At 39.4% G+C, this 13,166-nt stretch overlaps 1 long non-coding RNA gene across 1 annotated transcript in view; it reads right to left on the bottom strand.

Annotated features, from left to right (window-relative positions):
* Window positions 1-4,709: 4,709 nt before the first annotated feature.
* Window positions 4,710-13,166, bottom strand: part of LOC133660591 (uncharacterized) — an 18,216-nt gene continuing 9,759 nt past the window's right edge. The window contains exons 2-3 of the long non-coding RNA XR_009827836.1: window positions 5,165-5,247; window positions 4,710-5,096 (exon numbers count right to left, since the gene is read on the bottom strand). This is a non-coding gene — a long non-coding RNA (uncharacterized LOC133660591). The remainder of the gene's footprint in view (window positions 5,097-5,164; window positions 5,248-13,166) is intronic.

The following is a 13,166-nucleotide window of genomic DNA, read 5'->3' on the forward strand; positions in this document are numbered from 1 at the left end:
AGAAGCTACAAAACTGACCTTCCTTTGAGCAGATTGAGTTTCTGGAGCATCACATTTGTGGGGTCAATTAAACGCTCAAAATGGCCAGAAAAAGAGAACTTTCATCTGAAACTCGATCGTCTATTCTTGTTCTTAGAAATTAAGGCTATTCCACAAAAATGTTTGGGTGACTCCAAACTTTTGAACGGTAGTGTACATACAGGTTTTGGAGCAACATATGTTGCCGTCCAAGCAACGTTACCATGGACGCCCCTGCTTATTTCAGCAAGACAATGCCAAGCCACGTGTTACAACAGCGTGGCTTCATAGTAAAATAGTAAGATAATTCCACCTGAAAAGCTTCAAAAATGTGTCTCCTAAGTTGCCAAACGTTTACTGAGTGTTGTTAAAAGGAAAGGCCATGTAACACAGTGGTAAAAATGCACCTGTGACAACTTGTTTGCAATGTGTTGCTGCCATTAAATTCTAAGTTAATGATTATTTGTAAAAAAAAAAAAAAAAATCTTGTCTTTGCAGTCTATTCAATTAAATATAAGTTGAAAAGGATTAGCAAATCATTGTATTCTCTTTTTATTTACGAATTACACAACATGCCAACTTCACTGGTTTTGGGTTTTGTACAATTAAACAACAAATACAGGCGGCGTAAATAGAAAAAAAATACAACAAAAAGGCACAATGTCAGCCAATCATGCGTGTTCTCGTCAACACGGCGGCGAGCTCACATGCAGGTTTTTAGACTCTGGGGCAGTTGAGAACACGCAGAAGCCGGAGATCCCCCGCCTGCACCTTCTCGCCTCAAGACATTGTCATCAAAAGGCACGCAGATGGCGAGCCTTCTATTGGTTTTATATCTGCAGCTGATGCAGCATCTCCCAGCCCCCCCCCCCCCCTCCCCTCCCCTCTCCCCCCTCTGCTCGCTCCGACACGCGAGCCCAAACAAGGATGACATCACCGCACACGCCAACGTGACTCAGAGGCCAGCCAGCGTAGCGTGAAGCTCAGCTGCCTGCACACACCCATCTGTCCGGTTACTCCGCGGCCCCGGCCTCCTCTGGGCCCGGCCTCCACCCGGGGGCCCGACTCAGCTAGGGCAAGGACCAAACCGGACCGGACCAGACTGGATTGAGAGTATGAGCGTGTCAGAGTCAGAGCGAATTAATGCCAGGCTCGGCGGTGGCGTGCGGGGATCGAACGCGCGTGCGGCCGTGTCATCACTTTCTCCTCTCGGCAGGTCAACGGCCCGCGTGGCCACCGCCGCCGCCGCCACATACGCCATCAGCGAAGCTGGCCTCGCAATGTCAGCATGCAGGCGTCACGTTCGGCTGACGGCGGGAATGTCAGAGGTGAAGGTGTCTCCTGGCCGCCATGACGCCGCGCACGCAACCGCCCTGTAAGGTCTGATGGTGCGTTCATGGGGGTGGGTGAACGGGAAGTATTTTTGACACATTCATATTGATCCATAACCGACGATTAGAATTCAATGATTATTGATTTACTTACAGACTTACTCCAAAATGGAACAAACTCATTTTTGTCCTCAAAATTCTACACACAATACCCCGTCATGACAATGTAAAAACCTCTTTTTTTCAGAGCTTTTTGCAAATTTATCCAAAAAATAAAACGTATTCACATGGCTCGAAACTTCTTCCATTTACAAATGGTGGAGGAAATATCCGTACCCTTCCCCAAGTTTGAGCCTCGAGACAATCCCGTCTCAGAGGTCTAAAGACAATTCCTTCGACTTCCTGCTTGGCTCGTGCTCTGCCACGCAATGTGGGACCGCATATATAGACTAAGGTTGTATGCTATACCAGTAGTATTCAAGTATCCCGGTACTAATGAATTAAAAAGGGTACTATACTGCTTCTGAAAAATACCAGTACTTTCCCCCCCAACGCACACGCACAGAGTACAAACAAGCAGAAACAGTGTGGAGACAGAAAAGGGGGGAATGGACAAATTGTGGCTTTAAAAAAATAACGATAAAGTTAGAATAATTGTGTTTCAATGAGCAGACAAAAGCGGTTTTTGATCTTGCCAATGAAAAGGCTTGTAAAACTCCACTTTGTAGGATCGTAAGCGACATGAAGGTGTTGGTTGCTTTGATGTATTGTAATCCACAGGAAGATTTTGTCTTGACCCGAGAACTACAAAGCGGAGAGGACGCAGGACCTGACTCCCCTCCAGGCACCTTTTCTTTGAACTGTTTTGTGACCAAAGGCAGCAGCTGTTTACGACCCCCTGCCCCTTTAGAAACAGCTGTTGCCATGTAATCAGGGAAAGTCCAAATAAAAGAGGAGGCGTACAATCTTTCGTCAGAGCGTGGTGAGACTGTACGAGAGTACAGTCCAGACGTTTCTCCTCAATTGAGCCAAATTTAATTCAGTCTCTGTTTGATTCCTTGCTTCTTGTCTTGTTTAATAGATGTCATCGGTGTTTGAACCTGACAGATAAAGTTGAAGCTATGAACACTGACTTGCTTAGTTTGAGCGACTTCTAAATCACTAATCCTCGCCTCCATTGTCGACAAATAAAGTACGTTTCTTACAAGTATCATTATCACTGCAGGACGAGGAATAGCTAAACATGCTTCACTACATACCGTAGGAGGATACGATAGCTAACCACTAACAGCAAGCTAGCGCTCCTCAATGTAAACAAATGCCATTGATAGATCTACACAGACAACGGCTAACGATACCACGTACAAGAGCTGTACATAGTCGATACTACAATTATTACTTGGATATTTTTTATTATCACAGTCTTTTTTATTGTTTATAAGGTCAGGAAATACGTCCCTGGACACGGGAGAACTTTAATTACGACCAACGTATAATCCTGTAACTACTTGGTGTCAGAATAATTGTATCTAAGCTATCACAACACTTTGTGTTACATGAGTTCAGTTTGCCCTGCGAAAGGACAAAAGCTGTCTTTGATCCTACCAAGCAGAAGGCTTGTAAAACTCCACTGTGTTGGATGGGAAGCGACATGAAGGCGTCGGTTTCTTTGATGTATTGTAATCGACAGGAAGATTTTGTCTTGATCTACAAAGCGGAGAGGAGGCAGGGCCTTACCTCCCTCCAGGCACCTTTTCTTTGAACTGTTTTGTGACCGAGGGCAACGGCTGTTTACGACCTTTTCTTTGAACTGTTTTGTAACCAAAGGCGATGGCTGTTTACGACCCCCCTCCCTTAGAAACAGCTGTTGCCATGTAATCCGGGAAAGTCCAAATTAAAGAGGAGGCGTACAATCTTTCGTCAGAGCGTGGGACGCCACTGTAAGGGTACAGTGTCTACGCGTTTCTCCTCAAATGAGCTTAATTGAATTCTGTCTCTGTGTAATTCCTCGCTTCTTGTCTTGTTTAATAGATGTCATCAGTGTTTGAACCTGACACTTGGTATTGGATTGATACCAACATTTGTAGTATCACCCAAAACTTATGTAAAGTATCAAACAACAGAAGAATAAGTGATTATTGCAGTAAATGAACAAATAGATTAATAATCCATCATAATGTTGACAAAATAATAGGTAGATAAATGACACAATATGTTACTGCATATGTCAGCAGACTAATTAGGAGCCTTTCTTTGTTTACTTACTACTAAAAGACAAGTTGTCTTGTATGTTCACTATTTCATTTAATGCCAACATTCTTCTTTGATTGCAAAAAGAAACGTTTGTTTAATGTATCATTAGATGTCACGTTAAAATAATGCCAATGACATTTTTTTGGTGGGCCCCTTTATTTTGAAAAGTATCAAAACACATTTTGGTACCAGTACCTGTCAGGTGTGTATTACACAAGACAAGGAGAAGGAATCAGGCAGAGACAGAGTTCAATTTTGCTCATGAGGAGAGACGTATTGGGCTGTACACTCAGTTACAGTTTCACCCTACGCTCTAAGGTACAGTCCCACATGCTCCTCTATTTATTCGGGAGGTCCGTAGTTAACATCACTGAGGCTGATTCTGAAGGGAGGGGTAATGCAAGCAGCCCCAGTAGACACAATACATGATTATTCAGAACGGAAATGTGCTGACACTCGTGATTTCGCCCTGTCTCTGCTTTATCTGCGTTGAGGTACTCGATGTCCGTCATCGGCTGTCAGCAGGCGGGGTCTGGAAACAAATTGCTGATGCGAGACAACTCGCAATGGAAGATTACAAGTTGTGCCTTTGCACAGATAGAAAAGTCCAACTTCAGCACAATTGATAATAACTATAGCAACGGCCTTTAAGCATAAGAGTTGTGTGATAACTTGTACATAATTATTCTAACAGTACCAAAATATTGGTATCGGGACAACCCTAATATAGACAGGCATGTGCCTTTCCAAATCCAACCTACTGAATTTACCACAGGTGGACTCCAATTAAGCTGTAGGAAGATCTCAAGGATGATCAGTTGAAACAGGATACACCTGAGCTCACTTTTTAGCTTTATGGCAAAGGCTGTGAATAACCATAATAACCAACTATATTGCCAAAAGTATTTGGCCACCCATCCAAATGATGAGAATCAGGTGTCCTAATTACTTGGCCCGGCCACAGGTGTATAAAATCAAGCACGTAGGCATGGAGACTGTTTCTACAAACATGTGTGAAAGAATGGGCCGCTCTCAGTGATTTCCAGCGTGGAACTGTCATAGGATGCCACCTGTGCAACAAATCCAGTCGTGAAATTTCCACATTCCTAAATATTCCAAAGTCAACTGTCGGCTTTATTATAAGAAAAAGGAAGAGTTTGGGAACAACAGCAACTCAGCCACCAAGTGGTAGGACACGTAAACTGACAGAGAGGGGTCATTATGGAATTATGGTGCGGGGGTTGTTTTTCAGGAGTTGGGCTTGGCCCCTTAGTTCCAGTGAAATGAATTTTGAATGTTCCAGGATACCAAAACATTTTGGACAATTCCATGCTCCCAACTTTGTGGGAACAGTTTGGAGCGGGCTCCTTCCTCTTCCAACATGACTGTACACCTGTGCACAAAGCAAGGTCCATAAAGACATGGATGACAGAGTCTGGTGTGGATGAACTTGACTGGCCTGCACAGAGTCCTGACCCGAACCCGATAGAACACCTTTGGGATGAATTAGAACGGAGACTGAGAGCCAGGCCTTCTCGACCAACATCAGTGTGTGACCTCACCAATGCGCTTTTGGAAGAATGGTGGAAAATTCCTTTAAACGCACTCCGCAACCTTGTGGACAGCCTTCCCAGAAGAGTTGAAGCTGTAATAGATGCAAAAGGTGGACCCACATCATATTGAACCCTATGGGTTAGGAATGGGATGGCACTTCAAGTTCATATGTGAGTCAAGGCAGGTGGCCAAATACTTTTGGCAATATAGTGTATGATAAAAAAATTTATTTTTAATACATTTGCAAAAATCTTAACAACAACAAAAAATCACATTGTAAATATTTTACTTTATGAATGTAAATATTGTACTTTAAGATTGTAAATATTGTACTGTGTGCTAACTTGTGATTGTAAGTATTGTACTTTATGAATGTAAATATTGTAGTATGTACTAACTTGTGATTGTAAATATTGTACTTTATGAATGTAAATATTGTACTGTGTGCTAACCTGTGATTGTAAATATTGTACTTTAAGATTGTAAATATTGTAGCATGTAGTAACTTGTGATTGTAAATATTGTACTTTAAGATTGTAAATATTGTAGTGTGTCATAACTTGTGATTGTAAATATTGTACTTTGTGACTGTAAATATTGTAGTGTGTGCTAAGTTTAAATTATAAATATTGTACTTTTTGATTGTAAAATATTGTGCTTTATAATAGTAAATATTGTACTTTAAATAAAAATATTGGACTTTTTTATATTCAATTCCGTACTTAAATGATTATAAATATTGCAATGTGCATTCTTTTTTTTAAATTAAATTGTACTTTTTTCATTGTAAATATTGTAGTGTGCAAAGTTTTTACTGTAAATATTGGACTTTTATAAAAAAAAAACATACTTTTATAAAAAATCAATGTATAAAAAAATTAGTGTACAAAATTCAGTCTTTAAAAATTCAGTGTAAAATAAAATCAGTGTAAAAAATGTGTATAAAAACATCAGTGTATAAAAATTTTGTGTATAAAAGTGTAGCATAGAAAAATTCAGTGTAAAATGAAATCAATGCAGAAATATTTGTTGTTTCAAAACTCAAGAGCCATTTCTGGCCATTTAAGAAGAAAGCACCTCATTGGCTGCTTCTGAGTCTTAATTTGCCAGAAGCGAGTCTTACATTTTGAAGCATTTTTGCACTGAATTGTTCTGCACTGAATTTTTAACACAGAATTTTTATACAAATATTTTTTTTTACACCAAATTTTTACACAAGTAATTTTAAAACATTGTATTTTAACAAACTGAATTTTTAAACACACATATTTTATTTAATGTAATTGTCATCATAATTTGATGTAAAAAAAACAAACAAACTCAAAAGGACATAATCCAGTGTAAGCGACCAATAGTCACTGTCACACTTTTGCAAAGTGGGTGTGAAGATTTTGGCGTGAAACAAAATCTTGATGTGCGCCATCTGACACAAATCTTAATCTGCTGCAGATAACACGCCTTTAGCTCCGCCCCTGTGACGCCCGGATTAGGGATTACCCAAGCAGCACACACGGGGGGAACACAAGATCATACCTTGTGTTGCCCGCTGATGCCACTTGCACCACTGCAGCAACCTACACACACTTTGCTACACAACGCTGCAATACACAACACTACAGTACACTACACATCATAAACAACATTTAATACTTTATATAACAGTAAACAAGACTACACATTATACACAACACTACAGCATACAACACTAACCTGATACACAAAACTACATTATACACAACACTTCAGTATACAACACTAACCTGATACACAACACTACATTATACACAACACTTCAGTATACAACACTAACCTGATACACAACACTACATTATGCACATCACTGCAGTACACAACACTAACCTGATACACAACACTACATTATACACAACACTAACCTAATACACAACAGTACATTATGCACATCACTGCAGTACACAACACTAACCTGATACACAACACTACATTATACATAACACTAACCTGATACACAACACTACATTATACACAACACCAGTGTACAACACTAACCTGACACACAACACTACATTATACACAACACATACAGTACACAACACTAACCTAATACATAACACTATATTATACACAACACTAACCTGATACACAACACTACATTATGCACAACACTACAGTACACAACACTAACCTGATACACAAAACTGCATTATACACAACACTACAGTATACAACACTAACCTGATACACAACACTACATTATACACAACACTACATTATACACAACACTACATTATACAACACTAACCTGACACACAACACTACATTATACACAACACTACATTATACAACACTAACCTGATACACAACACTACATTATACACAACACTACAGTATACAACACTAACCTGATACACAACACTACATTATGCACATCACTGCAGTATACAACACTAACCTAATACACAACACTACGTTATACAACGCTAACGTAATACACAACACTACATTATACACAACACATACAGTACACAACACTAACCTAATACATAACACTACATTATACACAACACTAACCTGATACACAACACTACATTATGCACAACACTACATTATACAACACTAACCTGATACACAACACTACATTATACACAACACTACAGTATACAACACTAACCTGATACACAACACTACATTATGCACATCACTGCAGTATACAACACTAACCTAATACACAACACTACGTTATACAACGCTAACGTAATACACAACACTACATTATACACAACACATACAGTACACAACACTAACCTAATACATAACACTACATTACACACAACACTAACCTGATACACAACACTACATTATGCACAACACTACAGTACACAACACTAACCTGATACACAACACTACATTATACACAACACTAACCTGATACACAACACTACATTATGCACAACACTACAGTACACAACACTAACCTGATACACAACACTACATTATGCACATCACTGCAGTATACAACACTAACCTAATACACAACACTACGTTATACAACGCTAACGTAATACACAACACTACATTATACACAACACATACAGTACACAACACTAACCTAATACATAACACTACATTATACACAACACTAACCTGATACACAACACTACATTATGCACAATACTACAGTACACAACACTAACCTGATACACAACACTACATTATACACAACACTGGTGTACAACACTAACCTGACACACAACACTACATTATACACAACACATACAGTACACAACACTAACCTAATACATAACACTACATTATACACAACACTAACCTGATACACAACACTACATTATGCACAATACTACAGTACACAACACTAACCTGATACACAACACTACATTATACACAACACTAACCTGATACACAACACTAGATTATACACAACACTACATTATACATCACTAACCTGATACACAACACTACATTATACACAACACTACAGTATACAACACTAACCTGATACACAACACTACATTATACACATCACTGTAGTATACAACACTAACCTAATACACAACACTACGTTATACAACGCTAACGTAATACACAACACTACATTATACACAACACAAACAGTACACAACACTAACCTGATACACAACACTACATTATACACAACACTAACCTGATACACAACACTACATTATGCACAACACTACAGTACACAACACTAACCTGATACACAACACTACATTATACACAACACTAACCTGATACACAACACTAGATTATACACAACACTAACCTGATACACAACACTAGATTATACACAACACTAACCTGATACACAACACTAACCTGATACACAACACTACATTATACACAACACTAACCTGATACACAAGACTAGATTATACACAACACTACATTATACAACACTAACCTGATACACAACACTAGATTATACACAACACTATATTATACAACACTAACCTGATACACAACACTACATTATACACAACACTACAGTATACAACACTAACCTGATACACAACACTACATTATGCGCATCACTGCAGTATACAACACTAACCTAATACACAACACTACGTTATACAACGCTAACGTAATACACAACACTACATTATACACAACACAACAGTATACAACACTACCGTAATACACAACACTACAGTATACACAACACTACAGTATAAAACACTAACCTAATACACGACACTGTTATACAACGCTAACATAATACACAACACTACATTATACACATCAGTAAATTATACAACACTAACCTAATACTCAACACTACATTATACACAACACTAACCTAATACACAACACTCCATTGTACACAACACTACAGTATTCAACACTAACCTAATACACATTATACACAACACTAACCTAATAGACAACACAACGTTATACACGTCACTGCACTATACAACACTAACGTAATACACAACACTACATTATACACAACACTACAGTATAAAACACTAACCTAATACTCAACACTACGTTATACAACGCTAACATAATACACAACACTACATTATACACAACAGTACATTATACAACACTAACCTAATACACAACACTCCATTGTACACAACACTACAGTATTCAACACTAACCTAAAACACATTATACACAACACTAACCTAATAGACAACACAACGTTATACACATCACTGCACTATACAACACTAACGTAATACACAACACTACATTATACACAACACTACAGTATAAAACACTAACCTAATACTCAACACTACGTTATACAACGCTAACATAATACACAACACTACATTATACACAACAGTACATTATACAACACTAACCTAATGCACAACACTACATTATACACGCTACATTATACACAACCTTAACCCATACTTGCCAACCTTGAGACCTCTGATACCGGGAGGTGGGGATTGGGGGAGGGGGGGCGTGGTTGGGGGCATGGTTAAGAGGGGAATATATTTAAACTAGAATTCACCAACTCAAGTATTTCATATATATATATATATATATATATATATATATATATATATATATATATATATATATATATATATATATATATATATATATATATATATATATATATGTGAAATACCTGACTTTCAGAGAATTCTAGCTATATATATATATATTTATTTTATTATACATATAAATAAAATAAATACTTGAATTTCAGTGTTCTGGAGGCTATCCCGTAGATGGCAGTATTGTCCTGTTTAAGAGTGACACAACATTGCTGTTTACGGCAGAAGAACTGCTTTACGGTAGACTAAACGTGACTGCTGTTGTTGTGTGTTGTTACCGCGCTGGGAGGACGTTAATGAAACTGCCTAACAATAAACCCACATAAGAAACCAAGAACTCGCCCTCGATCAATTTACAGTTATGACGTCATTGGGCAGGCAAGCTGTTTATATTGTGGGAAAGCGGATGTGAGAACAGGCTGTCCCTACTCAGGTCCGCATTGAGCTGGAGGGGGCGTGGCCTACAGCTCCGGCTGAATACCGGGAGTTTGTCGGGAGGAAAATTTCTCGGGAGAGGCGCTGAATACCGGGAGTCTCCCGGTAAAAACGGGAGGGTTGGCAAGTATGCCTTAACCTAATACACAACACTACATTATACACAACACTACAGTATACAACACTAACCTAATACACAACACTACATTATACACGACAGTAACCTAACAGACAACACAACATTATACACATCACTGCAGTATACAACACTAACGTAATACAAACGTACACAACACTACATTATACACAACACTACAGTATACAACACTAACCTAATACACAGCACTACATTATACACAACAGTAACCTAACAGACAACACAACATTATACACATCACTGCAGTATACAACACTAACGTAATACAAACGTACACAACACTACATTATACACAACACTACAGTATACAACACTAACCTAATAGTCAACACTATGTTATACAACGCTAACATAATACACAACACTACATTATACACAACAGTACATGATACAACACTAACCCAATACAAAACACTACATCATACACAACACTAAAGTATACAACACTAACCTAATACACAATACCACATAACAGCCCAATCCAGATCCCTTAAAAAATACTCCAGTGATAATTTCAATTTCAAATGAGATGAGTGGGACTGGTCCCTTGTGCTCGCGAACAACCTGGTCCATGTTGCTTGGGATCGCTTCAAAACGGCGTTCTTAAAGATACTAAACGACATGGCTCCCGTGAAAACAGTCAGGATCAAAGCCCGCTCGGAACCGTGGATGAATCCGGACCTAATAGCTGCCATAAAAGACAGAGACAGAAAATACTCTGAATACCAAAAGTGTAAAACAGAAGTAGATAAACAACCCAATAATATCAACCTCATATCCCTCATTTCAACTCTCAAAAAGCAATGCAATAAATTAAGAAATAAGTCAACCAACCTGACTAAATCCTTGAAAAGAATTACATTAACGACAAAATAGAGAAAAACACAAATAAGCCACGTGAGCTCTGGAAAATGCTCAACAACCAGCTTCCTGGTTGCAGCCAGAAACTTAAAACCAGACTCACCAACATCAGCATCAAGGAGGGTGACTCCCTCATTACAGACAAAATGGAGGTAGCTAGCAGACTTAACGCCTTTTAAACTAGCATAGCCACAACTCTGGTCAACAAGCTGTCCCACCACTCTGGTCGCTTTGGTGTAGAACACATTAAAGCCTTCTACAGAAAGCTAGGAGTATCCAACGATGATTTCAAATTAGAAATGGTCACAGCTGATGAGGTGTTTAAAAAATTGAGCGCGCTCCACCCAAACAAGGCCACCGGCCTTGATAATATTCCCTCCAGATTCCTCAGGGACTCTGCCTCCATCATTGCCCCGATCATCACGCACATAATAAACCAAATCAATTACACAAGGCCAAGTACCAAAAGATTTTAAGATAGCAAGAGTAACTCCCCTCTTTAAAAAAGGAAGCAAATTGGAACCTGGCAACTACTGACCTGTTTCTATTCTCAGTTCCATTTCGAAAGTAATGGAGAAAATAGTTTATGAACAGGTCGATAGTTACCTTGCCACTAATAAACTCATGTACGAATTCCAATCCGGCTTCAGAACTAACCACTCCACTGACACATGCCTTCTCTATCTGACCGACCACATCAAACATGAGGTGGACGCGGGCAAATACTGCGGCATGGTCATGCTGGACCTTCAGAAGGCCTTTGACACCGTTAACCACGCTATACTGTTGGATAAGCTCAGAGCAATCGGATTTAACAAAACCTCATCGAGCTGGATGCAATCTTACTTGGAGGGGAGGGAGCAGGTGGTAGAGGTAAACGGCAGCGTGTCCCCCCCCCCCCCCTCTCGGTGAGCTGTGGAGTCCCCCAAGGCAGTGTATTGGGACCTTTACTGTTCCTAATATACATAAACGACTTGTCATCGGCATGCGACTGTAAATTGTTTTTGTTTGCGGATGACTCGGCCCTGCTGGTATCCGACAAGGACAAGTCACAGGTGGAGAAAGTCCTCAGTTCTGAGCTCTGTAGAACTTGCACCTGGCTCGCTGACAACAAGCTATCCATACACTTGGGTAAAACGGAATCCATCCTGTTTGGGTCCCACATCAACCTTAAGAAAGTCAATGACTTCACCATAAAAGTGGGTGACATTGTTATCACCAGGAAAGATGAGGTCACCTACCTAGGTTCCATTCTAGAGGCTAACCTTACCTGTGATAAAATGGCAACCAAGGTAATCAAAAAGGTCAACCAACGAACGAGATTTCTCTACAGAATCTCCTCTCTGGTCAACAAAAGCACCATGAGGATTCTGGCGGGAACTCTCGTTCAACCCTTTTTTGATTACGCATGCACCTCCTGGTACCCCAGCACCTCCAAAACCCTCAAATCTAAACTCCAAACATCTCAGAACAAGCTAGTCAGGTTACTTCTAGACCTCCACCCCAGATCCC

This window comes from Entelurus aequoreus, linkage group LG11, assembly GCF_033978785.1.
Source record: "Entelurus aequoreus isolate RoL-2023_Sb linkage group LG11, RoL_Eaeq_v1.1, whole genome shotgun sequence".
Lineage (NCBI taxonomy): Eukaryota > Metazoa > Chordata > Actinopteri > Syngnathiformes > Syngnathidae > Entelurus > Entelurus aequoreus.